The sequence below is a fragment of the Malania oleifera genome, chromosome 11 (assembly GCF_029873635.1).
Source record: "Malania oleifera isolate guangnan ecotype guangnan chromosome 11, ASM2987363v1, whole genome shotgun sequence".
NCBI classification, from domain to species: Eukaryota; Viridiplantae; Streptophyta; class Magnoliopsida; order Santalales; family Ximeniaceae; genus Malania; species Malania oleifera.
This window is the reverse complement of record NC_080427.1, coordinates 44,299,925-44,323,485: the sequence shown is the minus strand read 5'-3', so window position 1 is coordinate 44,323,485 and position 23,561 is coordinate 44,299,925.

Genomic DNA, 23,561 nt, shown 5'->3' with positions numbered 1-23,561 from the left:
TACACGATAAGTCTTATGATAAGCAGGATAACCTAAGAAAACACATCGAAGAGCACGAGGACAGAATTTATCGCAATGTTGGCGAACGGTTTGAGCATAGCACAAGCACCTAAACACTCACAAGTGTGTATACAATGGTGGTTTCTGAAAAAGAAATTCATAAGGGGACTTATATTTGAGGATGGGTGAAGGAGTGCAGTTAATTAAATAAGTGGCTGTGAGAATGCATTCACCCCAAAAAGAGATGGGAAGATTAGCTTAAAAATGTAAACACCGAGCCACATTAAGAAGATTGCGATGTTTACCCTTGGCAATACCATTCTATTGAGGTGTATTCACACATGTGCGCTCGTTAAAAATGTCTTGATCATGGAAAAAATTTTGAAGCGGAGTGGATAGAAATTCTCTACCATTATTAGTGTGCACATGCTTAATAGTGCAATTAAAGTGATTTTGAATCATAGCGCAAAAAATTTTAAGGCAAGTAAAAGTATTAGTTTTCATGCACATAAGATAGACTTATGTAGCACGCGAGTAGTCATTCACGATTGTTAAAAAATAATGTGCACAAAAAAGTGAAGCTGTAGGATAACCACCCCATATATCACAATAAATTCAATTAAAACAAAGTGTGCTCTTATTTGTAGTCAAAGAAAAAGGTAAACGAGTGTGTTTTACTCTAGTACAAACATCACAAGGCAAATGAGAACAAGAGATATTTAAAGTTTTTGGAATACATGAAATAGAAGGGTGACCAAAACGTTGATGCCAAAGAGTAGCGTTAGAAATACGCTGAGAGTGGAAAATTGAGGCGGAGGGAGGTTTATAGTGATAAAGTTCATCCCGTACTTCATCCGTTCCAATCAGCCTCCTCGTTGATAGGTCCTGAAAAACACAAAAAGTAGAAAAAAAATATAGCAACACAATTGAGATCAGTGGTAGGTTTGCTGATGGATAGTAAAATAAATTTAAATGAAGGCACATAAAGAACATTAGAAAGAAAGAAATTAGGAGAAAAACGCACAGTGTCGGTATGAGTTATAGGAACAGTGTCACCATTTGGAAGCTTAATGGGGCATGACTAATTAAGAAGTTGAATATTATCAAGAGATGACAAATTGGGAGCCATACTATCGGAGACACCTGAATCAACAATCCATTCGATATTAGACAAAGAAGCAGAATGACAAGAAGTAAGGTTACCGGCAAAATTGGCAGAGTTAATGTTCAACGGCGATAAAAGATCCAAGAGTTGACGGTATTGTTCGCTGGTGAGATCAGGGACAGCAATCTCAGAAGAAGTTGGAGAACCTGTGACGGTATTTGTAGTCATGAAGAACTAGATGTGATGTTGGACATAATGTCAGATTAGTTCAGATGAATCAAACCGCCGAATGGAGCCAGATCCGATCTCTGCAAGAACCAAAAAAATATAAACCTTCAATTTGATAACCTCGCCATAAGAACTGAAAGGAAAATTCAGCGATTGCTTAATCTGAGAATGCTGGAGAACAGATACGACGCCAGAGAAAGAAAGGTGCACTAAGATGAGACCGTAGAAGGTAGGTTTGGCCGGAGACTACCCAGAAGTCGTTGGAGACTGAGATGACCAGAGACGCCTATAGGAGATGATTGGAGCAATGACGTCGGCGACTGCTACGCGAGAGAGTCAAGAGAGAACTGTGGAAAGATGCTGGCAAACATAGATGCAGTCGAGAGAGGACCACGTGCATGCGAGTCTGAAACACACTGGAAAGGATAACAAAGCTCCAGAGAAACTGCTGCGAGCACCGGCGATACTGGTGAAAACTAGCCGAGACGACAGGAAAAACTAAGGGAGCGTTGGAGATGCACTAGCCGAGACTGAGAACTGACACTGAACCGAACGCGAACGCTGGAGATGCACCAGCCGAAGACTACTATCGGAGAAGACGTGAGAACCGAATAGAGAGACATGGGGATGAATGGAGATGTTGAGAAACTGCAAGACAGCCAGGAAAAAACAAAGAGCACAAAAATCGTCGGAAAAATGGAGATGTTGGAGAACTGCTGGAGAAGAGGAACGACACATTTTCAGGATGGCTGGAGAAGATGGAAGACGCCTAGAACTGAGAACAAATGAGAGACTGAGAGAGACAACCCAACGGCGTAATGCTGCTGCTGCTCTCGCCGGCGACAAAGATGACGATTGAAAGTTGAGAGTTGACGAGAGACTGTTGGAGAGGTTGAGCGAACGACGAACGAGCCTGAGCGAATGCTGAAGGCTGGAAACGACGAGAGAGGGGCAGAGTTGCCACCAGAAAATAGAAAAATGAGCAGAGCGTTAGAGAAGACAACTAGAACTAAGAACTGTGAGCCAAAACAAAGAACCGAGAACTCGAGAGTCGCCGGAGAGTGAGGGAGAGACGCCAGTGACGAAGAACCGAAAGAGGCTGAGAGCAGATAGAGGTCACCGGAAATGGTGAACTACGAGGGGACACCATAGAGACAGAGGGAGAGTTGGAACTGAGGAGGCGACAATGGCTTAAAAAGAGGAAGAGATTAGGGTCGCGGTAGCGGAGCGGTTAGGCTCTGATACCATGTTAAATTTGGAGAAAAATATTTTTCTATTATTTATTATTCAACATTACAAGGGTGTATTTATATACATGAGTCAAGGAACAAGATCTTAAATTACTCCTAGATATCTACTCTATAATAATTACACAATAATTAAAAAAATGGAAAGTGTAGATATTTCTCTAATATATAAAATATTTTATAAAACAAAGAAAGGAATGGATGAAATGGTCAATGTGTCTCTATCAATGCCACGTTAGATAAGGATTGATATCACATGAATATGTATGCAAATATTGTCTCATCCTCGTCACGTGTTTGGTAACTTTTGTGTACCAAGAGCTCTTAATAATGACAACCACCATAAGCTTCAAATGCAGTTATATGGATTTTTTCTATATATACTATGTCTCTTCAGTCGTTTTTAATTGTAATTAAATCACTAATTCTCCCTTGCTCAAATTGTTATTTGGTATATTTCATAAACGTGCAAACTATCAAAGATCATATTTATTTATTTATTTATTTATTTATTCTTATATATTCGTTACACATATACGTACGTACTCATTCATCACTTTATCTTTTTAGGATCATATTCATTTTAGTATTTTTATTTTTAAAATTATTAAGTTTTGGTTATATTTTATTTTTTTTAGCGGTTTAACATTCATGATAAATTGTTTACATATAAATAATTAAGGGGAATCTTCTAGTTTATTTTAACTTCTTTATTTCTTAAAATAAACTATAGTTGAATATTCAAACTAATGTAATATAAAAAAATTAGATGACTAACACATTCTCATTAATCAATTATTTAATTAATATACATGTATTTTAATTGACTTCAAATTTCCGCAGTTGTTGTGGAGGCACCACCACATGGGTGATGCAGTCACATACCATTATTATTATTAGCAAGTGCCAGACCTCTTTTATTAAATTGTTCAATTTTTCCTTGCTTTGATTTCAAACCCTCCTTATAAATTGTGCTTGCCATAATAATGTATATATATATATATATATATGGTAGATTCTTGTCTTTACAATCTAATTACTTTTTTTTTTGGATTACGCACCGGGTTTCCACATGTCTGTTTTACGGTCCACGTGACTAATCCCGCGCCTCTTGAAGCCGATCCTACAATTCCAAAGGGAGATAAATTTCAGAAATCCAGGGGCAAAATCGAACCCAGAAGGGTTTGAACACCTAACCTCGTGAGAGGCACTTCCGCAGCCCGCACTACCACCTGAACCACACCCTGGGGGTTTACAATCTAATTACTTGTTGACGCTGGAATTTGTTTGGGGTGTCGATGAAAAGGGAATGACAATTCCTAAATGAGAAGAAGTTTTGAACAAAAACGAGGGTAATACAGTTAAAAACATATGACACGGAGTTACCCTTTTTTTTTTTTTTGAAAAACACAAGAAAAATATTTTTAAAATCCTGAAAAAGTTTATGACAAATTAGAGTTTGAGTTCGAGAGTACGTTTGTGTATAGGAAAGGTGTTTTGTTAACCATCTCAGTGATAATTAGCTAGCCAACTCCTATTCTTAGAACAGTTATTGTAATTACATATGTGTTACTTTCAAAAAAGGGAAAGAAACAAAAGAGAAAAGAACCCTTTTAGTCCTCTAGTGTTAGTATCACTGTCCGAGTATTCCAACATGGTTTCAAAGAATCCAGAATATTGCTCTGAAAACAAGTTGGCATTAGAACCCTAATTTTATTTAAAAACATAATGATGATGCAATCAAAGTTTAAGAAAAGGGACACTGGACTTGTATTGCCGGTCTTTGAAAAATGTAAAAATGGTGAGTTTTGAAAAATGCTTTAGCTTGAAAAGTATAATGAAATGCATTAGTTTTAGAAAAGTTTGAGCTTCATCATTAGCCATCCAAAATTGAGAAAAATCATAGGAAAACATATATTTTGGGGTTTTTGAAAGCATATTTCTAAAAAAAAAAGGACGACTACACTAGATAAACACACAAACATGGTTCATTTGATCTAAATTTGTTGGTTAGGACTATAATTCTTCTTGAGTACTATGATTTTCGAAAGTCGAAGATCTCTTTCATTTATAAGGATAAAGAAAAGAAAACACTATAGAGTAGAATCCTCCCCGTGTCTCATAATAAGCCATAATCAGATTTTGAAAAGAAAAAAAAAGGTCAAAAACTCACATTTTGAAAAATTTCTCATATTTTGATTTTTGGGGTTTTTAAAATAATGACAACAGAAAATACACACTAAAATACACATTAAAACACACACATGCATAAATGAATACATACACATATACATATTGTAACAACCCAAAATTTCATATCATTTTTTTTTAAATAAATAAATACTGTAAAATCATACTACTCTAAAAATCTATTATAACATCTTGGTCCCAAAGTAGGTTCCGAGGAATAGCTGTTCATAAGATAACACACATATGCTACGGACAACATAAAATCATATAACCATACTTACAATACCAGAATTCAGTATTTCCCAAAACATCTATATATACATATCTCTCCAGTATCCACTTACCCTACAGACAGGGCAGTACAAAATCCCCTCTATTTCCGAGCTTGATTTGCTCGTCTAACCGGATCACCTGAAATATTTAAATTAATGGGATGAGACAACTCTCAGTAAGACGAAATATGTTATGATCAATGTGTGGCAAATGAGTTTACATAACAATATACTTTCAATTAACTGAAACTGAGATAACCTGTAAAATAAAATACAATATAACTCACACCTATGTAGTTTAAAATACAACTGTTTATGAACTTTCTATATAATCATACTTTTAGTATCTATAGGTATATCTGTTGTTTTCTGTAAATCTATATATATATATATATATATATATATATATATAAAACTGTGGAAACTTCCTTGGATGGATAACTATATGTCATGATTTGACCCCTCATGACAGGACTGTACGGCCCATAGGCAGGACTTAACACTGGTTGGCCTACTGGGATAAGTTAATTGAAACCTCTGTCGTCAGATTGGCTACTTCAACCCGGACTACCGGGAAGCCTACAATCTCTCCCAAGGCACAATCGACTACTCATAAAATCTACACACTATCTAAGATATGTGGTTGCACTCTATACTGTAATAGCTACGGTACGGTGCTCTGTAATCTAATCTGGTCTATCAGGGTCTGATACTATATAATACTGTTATATATCTTACTGGTTTGCCATGATTCTGTTCAACTGTAATAATCATGATTCTGTAAAACTGTATTAACCATAACGCTGTAATAAACTGATCTGTATAAATTGTATATCTGTATGTTATGTTTGTAATATCTGTATATCATGGTTCTGTAATTTGTATATCATGGTACTATGAAAACAATATATCTGAATAAACTATATAAATCATAGTTTTGTAAATAAAACTGTATAATCTGTATATCATAATTCTATAAAACTAGAAAATCTTAATTCTATAAAAGCTGTGTAAAATTCTATATTGTACCAATATTTCTCATGTCACACAAATAAATAAAACTCATTAACTATAATCTGTAAAACTGTATAATTTCTTACTCTAGAAACCCATAAACATATACTACACTTTACTAGTAAAAATTTTTGATTTAACTAGCATAATATATTTCCCTTACCTGACTAACTGAAATTTATTTACTATTTTTCTAACTTACGCCTACTACGCTCATGATTCCAAGACCCTAAAATTATACACATATGCATATATCACTGTCATTCAACTGAATATCCATAATAATTATCATATTCACGTTTTTCCCGAACACGCATATTCATACTTTCCTAAACTATAAACTATTTATTTTCTTTACCTGGGTTCCTGAGAAAACACCCATTGGGATCCTTAACCCCAAACCTTGAAATCACAACACCCCAGTCTAATCAACTGAACTTCAGTATATTTTCATCAAACACAAGATCTAGTTCAGAATAGTCTACTAACTATATAAACCCTAAAATAATCCACTTACCCTAATTTTGGGATGGTGCCTGAACTTCTCAAACCAAAATTCTACTCTGACTAAGTTGTAGAGAATTTTCCTAGGATCATTGTGGTAACTTCTGATAATCAAAACAAGGAAAATCAAGGCTGAAATCGTAGAGAGAAGTGAGGGAAACTGAATTTTAGAGAGAGAGAGAGAGAGAGAGAGAGAGAGAGAGAGATAGAGAAGAGAAACTGTTTTTCTCACCAAAAACCCAATTTTCACGTATATATAGGTGGTTGGCCACGTGGCTTCATCAACGAGACATATGAACTTGTCGACTAACTGACGAAGGGAGTTCGTCGACGAAGATGATGAGTTCATCAACGAACCAAAGCATATGAATTTCTCCTCTTAGTATCTTTTCATCGACGAGACACTGAAGCTCGTCCATGAATTATATAAGGGCGTTCGTCGACGAAACCAGGGGGTTCGTTGACGAACCCTGCTTTTATCCCTTTTTGGATTTTCCTTTTTCTCCCATTATCTCCCTTTCTCTCTATTATTTAATCGCTATTATTTTTCGGGTCTCTACATTCTCCCCTCCTTATAAAATTTCGTCTTCGAAATTTGCTATCTGTGCTATACACCATCCTCTGAGGAAAATTTGTTACTTATTTTATTAATTACCCTCACTTATGGTCAAAGAATATCGTGGTTACAATTATGGTTCTGGGAGATTACAAGTATACACATAAAAAGAAATTTCTCCTCAAACCAAAAATATTACCTATCCTATAATCTATAATAAACTTATACATTAATAACTCTGCACTGTACAAATGATACTAATTTTATTAAACAATACTGTCTTTATCTGAACTATTACCTTCCTTTCTCTGACTAATACTGATCCCCACTAAACAGATTTGGGTACTCTGTTGTATTTCCTCCTCAAGCTCCCACGATGCCTTCTCTATTACATGATTCCTCCATAGAATTTTTATTAATGGAATTTTCTTGGTGCGAAAATCCTGTTCTTTTCTATCTAGAATCTGCACTGGTGTTTCCTCATGTGCTAAAGTATATCTAAGCTTTATTTCCTCACAGTTGATCACGTGGGAGGGATCTAGGATGTATTTCCTCAACATGGAAACATGGAATGTATCATAAATCCTGGATAAAGCTGGTAATAAAGCTAACTTATAGGAGACTGAACCTACTCTCTCAAGTATCTCAAATGGGCCAATAAACCTAGAGCTCAACTTACCCTTCTTCTTAAACCTCATAGCTCCTCTCAACGATGCTACTTTTAAAAATACCTAATCTCCCACATCAAACTCCAACTTTCGGTTGCGAGTATCTATGTAACTTTTCTATCGACTCTGAGTGGCACTGATTCTATCTTTAATAAGTCAGACTTTATCATACGCTTGCTGCACCAACTCTAGTCCCAAAATTCACCTTTCATCCATTTCATCCCAGTATAGTGGAGAACGACACCTCCTACCATATAATGCCTCGTAAGGAGTCATCCCGATACTGGCCTGGTAGCTGTTATTATACGCGAACTTGACCAACGACATATACTGGGTCCAACTACCCCTACAATACAGCACACATGCTCGTAGCATATCCTCAAGTATCTGGATCATTCTTTCTGTCTGCCCATCAGTTTGATGATGAAAGGTTGTGTTGAATGATAACTGAGACCCCAAAGCTTCCTGCAAACTCCTCCAAAACTGTGATGTGAAATGTGGGTCTCGGTCTGAAACTATAAATACTGGCACACCATGGGGTTGAACTATCTCCTAAATGTATAACTCTATCAGTCTGTTCATAGAGTAGTTGAATTTAATAGAGAGAAAATGAGTAGACTTTTTCAGTCAGACTACGACCACCCAAATGACATGCTGTCCATACAGCGCCAGTGGTAATCTTGTAACGACATCCATCGATATATGATCCCATTTCCACTCAGGGATGTGGAGTGATTGCAACTGTCCCACCGATCTCTAGTGCTCAGCCTTTATCTGGTGGCACATCAAACACTGCTCTACGAACTCAGCTACTCTCTCTTCATGTTGCTCTGCCAGAATGACTCCTGGAGGTCCCAGTACATTTTAGTGCTGCTAGGATGCACTGTATAAAGGGATCTATATGCCTCCTCTAAGATAGCCCTCTTAATCTCAGCATCTGCAGGTACACACAACCTGGTACAGAACCTTAGAGCTCCATCATTTGAAATACTTAACTCCTCTCGCTATTCGTCTTGCACTTTATCTACCAGCTTTACTAATTCTGCATTATTCCTCGGAGTAACTTTAATCCTCTCCTACAAGGTAGGCTATAACATTAGGTTGACAATAAATGTCTGGTGATCATCCTCTACTAGCTCCACACAAAAGCCTCTCCAAATCCATCTGAATTGAATGCTGAATCTCCCCTGCTAACAATACTGCTCCCATTGATTTCCAGCTTAGAGCATCAACCACCATGTTTGCTTTTCATAGGTGGTAGCTGATAGTGCAATCATAATATTTAATGAGCTCCAACCATCTTCTCTGCCTCATATTCAATTCTTTTTGGGTGAAAAAAATACTTCAAACTTTTATGGTCAGTGAAGATTTCACATCTCCCTCCATAAAGATAATGCCTCCAGATCTTTAGAGCATACACCACTACAGCTAACTCTAAATCTTGTATCAGGTAGTTCTTTTCATACTCCTTAAGCTGTCGAGAAGCATAAGCAATAACTCTCATGTAACACCCCAAAACCGAAAATAGGGCCCGACGCGTTATTATACTTAAATCATGCTTTGTGGCGCCCCGAACCCGCTTGGTGGGACTCGGGTGCCACATAATCCATTTTATTGTACTTGTTATTCCATTAACATTTACGCTACGGAAAACATAACTACAATTATCAACCAATATAATACCAAAGTTTTCTACATCTATCTACATTTCAAAATAAACCATTCATCCACCTGTATCCACATATATACATATCTTCAAAAACATAATCTACAACTCCCAATATTCACAACTTAGAAGACTTAAAACATAAAATATAAAACATAAAACTTATACATCCCAAAAGTATTATCAAATTTTATACCCTTTTTCTTTCTATATCCAAAAATGCTATAACAATTTCGAGCTCTCTAACTAAGATGCGTCTCACCCAAATACAAATATAATATGATTTCCAAAGACGACAAACTGAATATATTGTTTTCTAGAAAATATCCCTCAATAAAATGTATATTTATGAACACCAAGAATGTTTAATCAAGTGTTTTAATATATTTAAAATATTGATCCTTTAGCTAAACACACACTTGATTCAAATATATTTAACCAATGATGAAACCCTTTATCAAGTAGTGAGATTATCTAAATAATGAATACCCACTATTAATCTCTCAGCCTATTTCAACAATAGATTTTGAAATAAGAAGTTCTTTGAAAAATATATGTCAATGGCAAAATATAAACTTTCTCAGGTAATGAACTAGTTAAAAACAATCTTTATATGGATATTAACACTCAAGGTCAATCTCTCTAATGATTTTCAATAACAGATGATGATATGAGAATCTTTTGAAAAACACTAAATGGATTAACCAAACCTCAATACCAAGATGAAATCAAGATGAGTAATTGAATCGCCTTTGATTTTATAGAGTAGATTTTCCTAAGTTTGATGAGTATGTGCAAGAGTGCAAGCAATCGTATAGCTATATGCTCAAGTTTCTCAAATCTCTTTCAAAAGCAATATTCTCTTCTCTTCTCTTTTATCTTGACTTGCACACTAGGGTTTAGATATTCAGTATATATATATATATATCTTTCCCTTATAATAGATCTTGACCGTTGGATCAAAAGATAGCTCGCGTGTTCGCTCATTAAAAATTAGATTTGTAAGTTTTCCCGCAAGTTCAGGCGACTGAAGTGGGGTTCAGGCACCTGAAGTGGTGAGTTCAGGCGCCTGAAGTGCCATGTTCAGGCGACCGAAGTGCCTCGTCCAGATTCTGTGTTTCACCATTAAATCTTCAAGCGACTGAGCTTAATCTTCAAGCTTCTGTAGAAATTCTTCAAGAGACTGAGGTTGAGTTCAGGCTACTGAAGTGACCATTTCCTGAATTTTTTCTTTTTAGTTTAAAATTCTGCTTTGCTCTTTTTCTTGGCTCTTTTATAAAAGTATTTTCCAGGGTTTTGAAAATATTTCTAAGTCCATGAATGTCCCCTAATGATGTTCATGAAATGTACGAGTCCTAAAGTCATTCTAGGGTATATGTTGAGCCTCAAATTAAATCATATGAAAATGTAAATACATGAGTTCTAAGTACCCATTCTCATGACGTTCTTGAACTAGTTGTTGGCATATTCATTCTTGTACTCTTTTAGTTCTATGAATCTTGCCAAGATGTGTATGCTTTAATCTTTATGGCTTCCATAACTTGTTATCCTTCCGCGCATGCTTAATATAGTTCATGTTCACAATCTCAATGTACATATCAAATACCAAGTGATTTGTCATTATCAAAACAGGATTGGACTCATAGAGTCAACAATCTCCCCCTTTTTGATGATTACAAATACATGAGCAAAAATAATATATAATAGGTTATGCCTAACACGGCTCCCCCTCAAATATTGCATCAAATATTCAATAAATGAAATCTGCTCATGCCAAATGAAATATGCTCATGTTCATACACACGTTGTTTAGTGTGATTCCAAATGAAGTATGCTCATGATGTTTTAACAATTTTGTATTGCTATTATCCTTCTCCCCCTTTGCACAATTAATTTTGCCAACGCAATTTCTGCTTCTGATATTTAACTAGTGAACAATTTTTGCTCCTTTTTGCTTCTAATATTTATCTAGTGAACAATTTTTGCTCTTTTTTCGCTTTTGATATTTATCTAGTGAACATTTTTTGCTCTTTTTTTCTCCCCCCTTTGACATCAACAAAAAGGTGTAAAACAAAAATACATGAGCATACATAGACTTGAGAAAGATCAGTTGCCTGAAGATTAAGCTCAGTCGCCTGAAGTGTCATGTTCAGGCGATCGAAGTGCCTTATATCATTATACGCTTGAAGATTAAACTCAGTCGTCTAAAGTGCCATGTTCAGGTGACCGAAGTGCCTTGGCCAAATTCTGTGTTTCACCATTAAATTTTCAGGCGACTGAGGTTGAGTTCAGGCTACTAAAGTGGCCATTTCCTAAATTTTTTTCTTTCTAGTTTAAAATTCTCATTATCATAATTTCTAAAATCATTTCCTGAACCTGATTAAACACATGCAAGGTATTTTACCCATGAGAATACCTAAGGATTGGGGTGATTACCCGCCCATACAAGTAGTACTCCTCTGCTTTGATACCTTAGGCAACCAACGGTCACAACTGAAGCATATCAAGACACTTACCTTACTTAGTAAGCCCCCTCAAGTGAAAAAGTAATCTCGTACTCAGACAATTCATACAAAGGTTTACCAGCAAAAGCTTCCGAGAATAAGAAAATTTACCCGTCCATACAAGTAATTTTCCTCTGCCCTAATACGTTATGTTGTCTACTGCTACATCTGATACCTACTAGGGCGCTCGCCTTTCTCAACAAGCCCTCAGATAAAGAGTTTGCCCCACCCATATAAATACATATCATACTAGTATGAATACTGATACTACAATAATACATTACAATGTCTTTCATTTATTCTGTATTTCTCATCTATTCATGTTCTCAGCTTTGACATTTCGTAACATTTCACTTTACATGGCTCTTTCCCATTTTACATTATTCACATTTCACATTTCATTTCCATCTCATTCACCTTTTATTTCATTCTTTCCATTTCATTTTCTGCATTCATTACTACAGCTCCTTTCATCTGTAAACCAGTTAGTCCACATATATATGCGCTATTCTCCTACTACAACTCCTTTTAGTTGTTCATCAGTTAGTCCACATAGATTTGCGTTATTATGCTACTACAGCTCCTTTAAGCTGTTCGTCATTTATCTATGGTTGAATTAATAATCACATGCAGTATAACTCATAACACATTTTCATTCTTATTGCATTTCTTGTATAACCTATATTTCATACATATAACATAATCAAACACAGAATTTCCATTTTACTCATGCCACACAATTTAGTAATATATTTCAAACATTTTCTATAAAATAAGTCAACCCTCATTTATTGTTTATATATTGAAAGTATACCTTTAATTTTCTACACAATTATCCTAAAAAATCTTTTACTTTCATCAGTCCATTTTCACAAGTGCATATATAATAAAATAGCCCTAGGCTCAGAAATTATAATTTAAACGGTTGGCATTTTAAACTCATATGGAAATATACACATATATACATAACATAATCCATTTATCCATTTAATTCATAAAACTTGGTTTAATATATATATATATATATATTTTCCCTTACCTGTGTTCTTGAACTACGCCAACAGGGATCCCGAAAAGATACCTGCGGTGCTCACCCAAACCCTGAATCAAAAATTCTAATTCCATTAAATCAACCCTAAATAACCTACTATTTCATCATTTTCTCTACTTATAAATCTCAAATAAACATTTAAACCCCTAGAAACTAAGAATCCTAACTCTTACCTCAACTTTGGAGCATTTCTTGAAAAGCCCAGTTTAGAAATCTGCTTCGTTAGATGTGTAGAGAATCATCCCTAAAACACCGTATTAGTTTCCGTTTGTTGATTCGGGCTAAATTCGGGCCAAATTTGAAGAGAGAAGGCAGAGGAAACAATTTCTAGAGAGAGAAAACGAAGGAGAACATTTTCTTTGCAGAGAAGCAACCCTGGTTCCTTTTATACACGATGTTGCCACATGTCTTCATCGACGAGAAGACAGGATTCGTTGACGAGTCATGGAAGGGACTTCGTCGACAAGAGGGTGCATTTGTCGACGAAACTTAAAATCTGAAATTTACTCACTCGAGATGTCTTCGTCGATGAGGGACTGAACTTCGTCGATGATCCCATGTAGAATACTCGTCGACAAGGACAAGATATTCGTCGACGAGATATGCTGTTCTCTTTTCAAAATTTTCTCTTTTTCCCTTATCTTTTATTTATCTATTCCATTTATTATTTTCCTAATTATTTAATCATTATAATTTTTTGGGTTTTTACACTTCCCATGCTGCATCAACATACCAAAATCCCTTTTGGGACGCATCACTGTATATAAAAAATTCATTCTCTTCTGATGGAATAGATAATATCGGTGCAGTGATCAGTTTTTGCTTCAACTTCTGGAAGCTCTGCTCACACTTGTCGGTCCATTCAAATCTCCCATTTTTCCATGTGAGTTGTGTTAGTGGACCTGATAATCTGGAAAAACTATCCACAAAACGCTAGTAGTATCCTGCCAAACCTAGGAAACTCCTGATCTCCTAAACGTTCCCCGGTCTCACCCAATTCACCACCACTTCTATCTTGCTTGGATCTACTAATATGCCATCTCCGGAGATTATATGCCCTAGAAAAGTGACCTGCCTTAGTCAGAATTCACATTTCTTGAATTTAGCGTATAATTTCTTTTCCCTTAATACCTATAATACCAGCCCCAGATAATCCTCGTGTTCCTCAAAACTCTTTGAGTAGACCAGTATATCATCAATAAATACCACAACAAACTGGTCCAAGTACTTATGGAACACCCGATTCATTAGGTCCATAAACACTGCCGATGTATTAGTCAATCCAAATGGCATTACCAAGAACTCATAGTGTCCATACTTTAACTTTCACTTGGTGATATATTGACCGAAACTCAGTCTTGGAATAGACCTGGGTCCCTTGGAGTTGATCAAATAAATCATCAATTCTGGGAAGAGAATATTTTTTCTTGACTGTAACTTTATTTATCTCTCTATAATCAATACACATCCTCATAATCCCGTCTTTCTTCTTCACGAATAGGACCGGTGCTCCCCAAGGCGACACGCTAGGTCTGATAAATCCTTTATCTAGCAACTCCTACAACTGGTCTCTTAATTCTTTCAGTTCAGTTGGAGCCATCCAGTAAGGTGCTTTGGATATTGGTGCTGACCCTGGTAGTAAATCCACGAAAAATTCAATCTCTCGATCTGGTGATAAACCAGATAGTTCCTTTAGAAAAACATCCGAAAAATCTCTGATTACTGGAATATTAACTTGTTTCAATTCTTCTTTTTGCATCTCCTTTATATAAGCAACATACCCCTGACAACCACCTTGAAGCAACCTCCTCACGTAAATAGTTGACATTAGTTGTGGCGAGTGCGCACACGTGATCCCACAAATCTAAATTCTTGTTTACCTGGGGGTATGAAAATCACTTCTTCTTTGTTTTGTTTTGTTTTTGTTTTCTTTTCTTATAGGACAAGATCTTAAGGTTTAGTATTCATGGCGATGACCCCTTAAAGTTCAAGCTTCATGATCTTGTAGGGCTGCTTCTTAAAACTTGATATTGATGGCCCTTCATGGAACTTGGTCTTTATAGCCAAGCAAGGATGGCCCCTTAAGGCTTAGTCTTCATGGTCTTCTAGGATAGCTCCTTAGATCGTAGTCTTCATAACCACTCAGGTTAATGGCCACTTAGTAAAATTCCTTAGAACTTGGCTTGCTTGGCTGTTAGCACTAGGGGAGTCCATAGGTAGACTTGATACACATAGGTTAGTGCCATTTGACCCAAAATATTGAGCCTATTGGTTGTTGGACTTAACTGTGCATATAAGCACTTATCCTTTACTCTATTTTTCCAATATGGGACAAATTCATAAGTGAAATTCTTAACAATTTCCCCCTCACTTGTGAACTTAAACCTCACCCCCTTGAGCAAAAATCGTCTTCTTCATAGGAGCAAACATAATTTTTCAATTGTTGCTCAAGTGAGCCTTACTTTTGGGCCTTACGAGTCTCGGATTGCATGCCTTTAAACTAATCCTACCTCCCATGTATTGACCCTATTTGGATCCATCTTTTAGGCCCAGATGATCCTTATTGATCTTGGTCACACACTTGGTCCTCCAACTATTAGCAAGTCAAAAGAGAGCGTCACACCTCAACTATATGATGTCGCTTGCCTAGAGTTATGAACCATTGACTCTAATAGGGCTTGTTAGCACTAGGGGAGTCAATGAGTAGACTCGATAGACATGGGTGAGCACCACTTGACCTAAAAGTTTAAGTCTATTAGTTCTTGGGTTCAACCATATGTATAAGCACTCATCCTTCATTCTATTTTTTCAATTTGGGATAAACTCACAAATGAAATTCTCAATATTAGCTTTGTAGGGCTTATACTTAGGGTTTTCTCTCCATGGCAAAGTTGGGTGGCTCATTAAAGTTCGGTCTTTATGACTGATAGAAAGCTAAGAGTGTATACTTCTTACTCCCACATGTCAACCTCTTTTAGTGTAACCTAAATTCAACTAGATCCTAAAGTTCTTATTTTGCAAAGAGAATAGAGAATTATAAAGATGTTTTAGTGACTTAAAGTTGAAATTAATTTTTTAACAAATTACTTAATAAATTTTGAAAAAAATATTATTAAATGCAAACTTGAAAAAGTTATAACCCATTTAGTTATGGAAAATATTTTTTTTTTCATGATCGCATAAATTAGCAGAAAAAGATTCATATAGTCGACCTCACCTAATGGGACTTAACACTTAATTTTATTATTGTTGCTGTTGCAATTTTTCTAAATATATATATACAAATTTTAGCTTATTTTTAATTTTTCAAGGTTCATATTAGAAAGTGGAAAGAAAAGCGTTTGTTTAAATAAGCAAAATAATTGTTTATTTTTTATTTTGAAAATTTAAAATAATTATAGAAAAACACTTTTTTTCAAAAGAAAATGAGGTATATTTAAAATCATGATTTTGGGGATTGAATTTGAATTTTTATTAATTTAATTAATACATAATCGGCAATCTAGAGAGAAAGATTAGAAATCTAGAAAAAAAAAAAAAAAAGTCTTCCAACATTTTTATATAAACTTTAAAATTAAAAAATAAGATAATATTTTAATAATTATTTAAAAATTAAAAGTAAAAATAATGGGCAGAATCTATGAGGCTTGCAGTCAATAATGAGAGCAGAAATTATGGCGGTAACTCTCCAATCAAAACCCATCATTATGTAAATTAAATCATACACTTCCCATAAATTAAGGCGATAGATAAGAAGAACTAAATATTATTTTATATATTTATATATAATATTCTTCGGTGCCTCTTCTTGGAAGGCTTGATTAAGGTTCATGTTTTGGTAAAAAGTATTTTCCTATTTTTGAGAATGTTAGGTGTTGTTTGGAACATGGAACTCCTATTCTGAACAATATGAATTTCAGTAGAATAGGTCCAATTAGTTATATAAAAAATTATAGGCACTTACAACGTAGATCACATAGTGCATCCCTGAGGAAGACATAGTGCATCCGTGAGGAAGAACGAGTTAGTTAGTATGTGGGTGGGATAATAGAAAAGATAGAAATGTTGGTATAGACATAAAATAACTTGAAATGAGATAGTTTTATTGTATTGTTATTATAAAGCAAATACTTTATAAGTTCATAATGAAAAATAGATAAGGAATAACTGTTTTCAAATTCATCATGAAGATGTCTATTCCATTCTTATTACATATTGAATGAAATAATTAGAAACGTACAAGGAATAACTATTCTTTTGATTCGTAAAATTTAAATTACATTCCATTTTATTTCAATAAATAGCTATTCCACGAAATCAAACAAGTCGTTACTGTCATAAGTAGAATGTTTGTTAAATGACAATATTTTTATCGAGAAAAATATATTTATATATCCTAGATTATTAAAAAAAAAAAACGATCGAGTCAATGTTTAGTAGCTAAAATTATAAAAATATATCAATTTTGGTATTAAGTTCTTGGTTACAAGAAGAGCGCAGTAAGGAAGACCAATCAAGTATAATAGTGTGTAACAACATCTTTATGAGTATTAATATCGAATTTAATGAATTAGGGAGGGTAAATTGGATGAAACTAACCTATTTGGGAGAGTAGAAATTGGATTGCTCATGTTTGATAGGAGTTTTTATTGCTAAGAATGTTAGGATGCCCCAATATTACATTTTGACGTCCAAACAAATTTGGAAATGATATAATCTCGGGATTAATATTGATGAGTCAAATGGGCTCTATCTATTTTGATGCAATAAATTTGTAGAATCGAATTAACCAAGAGGAACGACCTTACTTCATTTGCATTGAATATCTAAGCAACAAAATGATTGAATTACCCCCCCTTTTTATTATATAGGAACTCCAGCCACCAACGAACCCTTTAAACCCCCTGCTGCAGCACCAAACCTATTGATCAACGTCCTTCGCCCCCAGATCTCGCTGATTAGGACAAAGTCCGAAATCCAGACACGACTTCTATACATCAATTGGACGTTCATCCAACCTGACTCTAGGGACACATCTCCATTATCATTCACGATCCCCGCTACCTTATAGAGAACTCTCACCATCCATGGTCTCCACTGGCTCACAGAGCGAACTCTCACCATCCACGGTCTCTGCTAACTCACAAAGTAAACTCTCACCATCCACAAGTACCGCTGGTTCCGTGAGTATATCTACCTGAAATTGAACTCCCGATACTCCTTTTTACTTGTTGATGTCTTTCCATCGCGCCATATCCGTGGGGGCTTTATTACCCTTTTTTTTTTTTAATTTATGATTATGTTGCTCTTGTCACCCGTGCCTAGAACAATGACTTTTAAGCCTTAAATTTTTAGTTTGGTAGATTTTTGTACAAAACTCAAAACAATAACCTGAATTTTAGGTTTTATATTAGAAAAAAATTATCACAATTTGTATTACATTTTATCTAAATTTAAATTCAAGATCTCTCCCAAACATAGAGCACACAAATTCAATATGGGTCAAATTTCAAACTCCAAACAGTAACCCTATGTTTTGAGGGACCTTAGATTTGGAATTGTATTAGATTCAAATAAAATGCAGTATAAAACTGTATTAAAATTTGTTCAAATCCACCTAAATCCAAACATAAGATCTGAAATATATATTCCTAAACACGACCTTTGTATAGTTATTTTGTTCAAAATAGTTTGTCCTTTATAGATGAGAACTCATACATTAGACAACGACGACTAATACACTGGTCAAATGCACAATATAATTGTATCTATCAGTTCAATCGCGTAAATTTTAGATCTTTACCTCCTTAGAACTCAAAAGTACGTACTTTTAGTAGATTTAATTCCTCGCATATGCGATGTCAGTGTCATGATTTTATCACATAATTTATTTTTTAAAAAAATCTCATTTAAAATGTTCCTAACCCAACATTAACATCTCATCATTACTATGATGCAAATTGGAAAAGAGAAAAAAAGGAAAGGAAAGAAAAAGAAGATGGGGGGGAAGGGTTGAAATCAAGTGTGAGCATATGAGTAGGTAATCCAAGTTGGAACAAGGAAGTCGGCACGCATGTGGGCATGCTCTTCCATGTCAGTCTCTCATTTAATACATGGGGCCTCCATGCATTAAATATTTTTTATATTTTTTTAAAATTCATATTTTGCATATATAAGTGGGTGAGAGATTATGGTAATAAATAATTGAGGAATCAATGTTTAATTGGCTGTAATTATTGGACAATAGATGAGAAATAATAATTAAAATGTTCCTCCTTTTGTAATATATTATGTTATTGAAATGAAAAGTAGGACGAAATTTAATGATTTTTATTAAATAAAATATGAGTTTTGAAGTAAACTCGTAGTGGGTGGCAAAACGGTTTAACGGGTCGGATTTGGGTGGATCGTAAACGGGTAGGGATTAAACAAGTTTGAGTTAGAGTTGACCTGTTTATTAACGGGTGATTAACATATAAACCCAAACCCGTCCGTTTAAAAATATAATTTAATTATTTTAAAATTTTTAAAAATATTTAATATAAAGTGACCCATTTCTTTAAAAAAATAGTACTTTTTTTATTTTATTTATTAATATCTTAATAAAAAAATATAAGATGTAGAAATAGTACATCTCTTTAATTAATATTTTATATATATATATATATATATATAAACACACACATCGAATTAAATGAGTCATTGGGGGGGTGTCCAATCCACACCCATCGAACTCATTTATTAAATGAGTCAGGTTTGGGGTGGTCCACTTATAAATGGGTCACCTTCTACTAAACTCGAACCCAATTTAAACGGACGAGTCACGAATCATCCGTTGGATTCCAACTCATTTTGTCACTCCTTAAAACATGAATGATATGTATATATGTATGTCTGTATATATATATATATATATATATATATATATATATATATATATATATATATATATTTTATTCCACCCGATTAGGATCTTACCCAATATTTGGTATCTTGGAATGGGATGAAAAATTAGGCAATGGATATGTAAAGTAATAAAAAGTAATTTCTTTCAATTCCATTTGTTTTTGCATATCAAACAAATGATGATGCTCTAATCTAAATAGTAAAATGATCCAAACTTTTAGATTTCAAATTGCAGAATTTTAAAGTGGGTTGAAATTGGTATGATAATCATTACTGAATCATACTGTTTAGTCAATTTTGATCATAGAAAAAGTAACACTGAAATTTTATTAGAATTTCTTTTCATGAGAAGTATGGGGAAAAAGAAAATTGAAATGGTGGGTTTCGTGGAAGGTTTATGAATTGTGAATGCACACAAAAAACCTTAAGTACAATGAATCACGTGAATGTGTCTATTCAGTCTCATGAGATGTTGTGTAAATACAAGAATTTATATAACCAAATTAACACAAGTGTACTACCAATCAATTTTTCATAGAGTTACAAAGTCATATAAAGAGAAACTACACATAAATGACTCAAGTGTATAATTTTTAGGTTATATGCAAGTATGTGAAAGGTATATGTCAGTGTTAATCATGGCATAATCATTTATCCTCAATACTCTTTCTTTCTTTCTTGTTTTATTTTTTTTAATATAATAAAAGACCCAACAAATAGACGTGCACAGTGTCACATGCAAATTGTCACCCCTCAACTAAAGTGGAACATTGTCCTCAATGTGAAAGCATAGGAGAGATAGAAAAGATGTGCACGAGAGAAGTAGGGCGTACCTGGGTGGAAAAGTAATGGAAAAGAAAAACTGGAACTACAGAAAAATGTACCTGAAAATTAACTAAAAATAAAATAAGGTAAAACGAAATGAAAAGAAGGAAAAGAAAAACAGCATAGTTGTCTAGCGGAGGCTCTGGAGGAATTTCTTCTAGTGGGTGCAGTCTATAAATTGAACTAGGGGGTCTCCAAATTTGAGTCGCCACAATGAAATAGTCTTCATACCTGCACGAAAGTCAGCCTCAAATGAATTAATACACTTCAAAATACCAGACAATACATATGCAGATTAACTTTCTTGTTTTAACAATAAAGGATCTTTATTCAGCATATTTTCCAAGAAATTTACTCTTTACAAACTAGTTTTTGAGAAAAAGTTGTTGGAACAATTATCTTTAGTTCTTCAGAAGTATTGGCATTAAAAGTTTTACTTAATTCCTTGAAAGTTAAGCATTCACCATTCTGCTCACCCTTTTTATCGAGTGCACCAATCATCTTACCACTGTGGGGATTTGTTTCAACATTGGACTCCTTGACATTTAATCCAGTCGGGAGTGACGGTTCCACGACTGCCAAGCTCTGAGGATAAGGTACCATAGGTTGGTACTTCTTATTAGTATCAACTTTCTCATTAACTGACTGCTTCACTTCTAGGCCCGCTTCCTCTGGTTTTTCTTTGACTTCATCTGTTTCAGTCGTAACTTCAGGTGCAGGGACAACTGGTTGTTTGTCGATAAGCATCTCAGGTTGCGAAACTTTTTTCCCGCTTCTCGAAGTAATAACGGTCTCCGCTGTCTCAAGAGAAACATTATGTATTTGTTGTTGTTGCTGCTGGTATTCTTAAGGACTAGGCTGAGGTTCCATTGAAAATTTCTCTTTTTCTAAGATATTCAACTGTGTGCTTATCGCCTTAGCGGTATCTTGCAATTCATTTATGGCTTGATTATATTGATTGATTTGAATTTGCCTGAACTTCTAGAAGGCATCCTCAAGAGACGTCCCCAATGGAGCAGGTGCTGCATTATATTGAAATTCTGACGGCGCACAGCTCTGAGGGATCTTTTGTGGCTGATACTGAGGCGGAAGAGTATCTGGGTAATATGTTGGCTCATATTTATCTCCACCACTGATTGCGCTAATAGGTTGTATTGTTATGGGTGCCTGATTGTATCGTATATTCCATTATTGGACACTTTCAGTTAGGTAATCAAAGAATGATAGTGCCTGATCCGGTTCTTTGTTGAAGAGTTCTCTATTGCACATGGTCTGGACAAAGTGCTTGCAATCAATCGTAAGAGTTGTATAGAAACAATTAACTAACTTCCATGATTCAAACCCGTGATGTGGATAAGTACTTAGTAGATCATTGAACCTCTCCCAGCAAGTCCGAAAAGTCTTATCACCTTTTTACATAAACTGAATGATTTGTTCTTACAAAAATCGAGTTCTCTGTGAGGGACAAAACTTATGCATAAATTCACGCTTCATATTAGCCCAATTAGAGATAAAGTGAGATCTCAAAGAATTAAACCACATCTTTGCCCTATCCTTCAAAGAGGTAAGAAATAAACGAAGTTTAGTAAATTCATCAGTTCTAGCACGAGAGAAAAAAGTATTACAAGTTAACTCAAACTTCGTCAGGTGCCGATAAGGACACTCAAATTCCATATCGTAGAACTGAAGTATCAATGATTTCCTCCCGTGTTGCATCATGAAATTAAGTTCATCATTAGGTAAAACAGTGTAAGACGGTGCAGTGGTGCATGTAGGCTGCAAAAAATTCATAAGCGTCTATGGTGCAGGTGCAACCATATGTATTTATTTTTTCAAAACTCAATTTTTTTCATGAGAATAAATAAAATGACAGGAAAAACACTAATTTGAGATTAAGACTGACATTCCCCGGCAATGGTGCCAAAAACTTGACTTACTCGAAAAATGAGCAGCTCGGAAGCTATCCCAAGTATAGGAGTTTTGTCGTGTAATATTCATCCCAAATGTTAGATCGTCTCCTCAGGGAAAGCAGTTTAATATCAAATTTTACGTATTTCCAATCCAAAATAAAAAGTTACTCAACTTAGTTCTGATTCGGGTTTTCTAGATTGGTTGAAATTTCTTTTGACAAATTAAACAAATATGCAATTTAAACTCTAAAACCTAACATGCACTGAATTAAATAACGAGAAACAAAAATCCTACGCTTAATCAGACCAGAATTGAAACATGCATTTAAACTTGGGAATAAAAACTAAATATGATAACTTTAACACATAATTAAAATACGCAATAATAAAAACTTAATCAAACTCAAACGTGAACGATAAAAACCGAACTTTTAGCAAAATTAAGAACCTGAATCAAAATCAAAACTTAAACACAAACAATAAATCAAACAAAAATTAACGCTTTAACAACTTAAACGATAACTGAACACGATAAAAATGGGAATTTCAATAAGATTAAACCTAAATTAAATCGAACTTCAACGAACAAGATTAAAATTTAAGGTAAACTACTAATTTAACTTCTATTTTTTTTTTCTTTTTTGTATTTTATTCTCTTTAAAAAAAAAAAAAAAACTAAACCGAACTTTAATTAATTAACTAAATAACTTGAATAATAATTAAATCTAATGCTAAATTTAATTGAGAGAAAAAAATAAAAATAAATAAACTTTAATAATAATAACACAAAGATTCAAAGCTTCAAACTTTAATTATTTAAAATTCAATGAAAAATAACAAGATTCATTTAATTATTTAAAAGCAAAAATAAAGCAAAAAAAGCTAAATAAAAGGCAAGGAAAGGAAAAAGAAAGA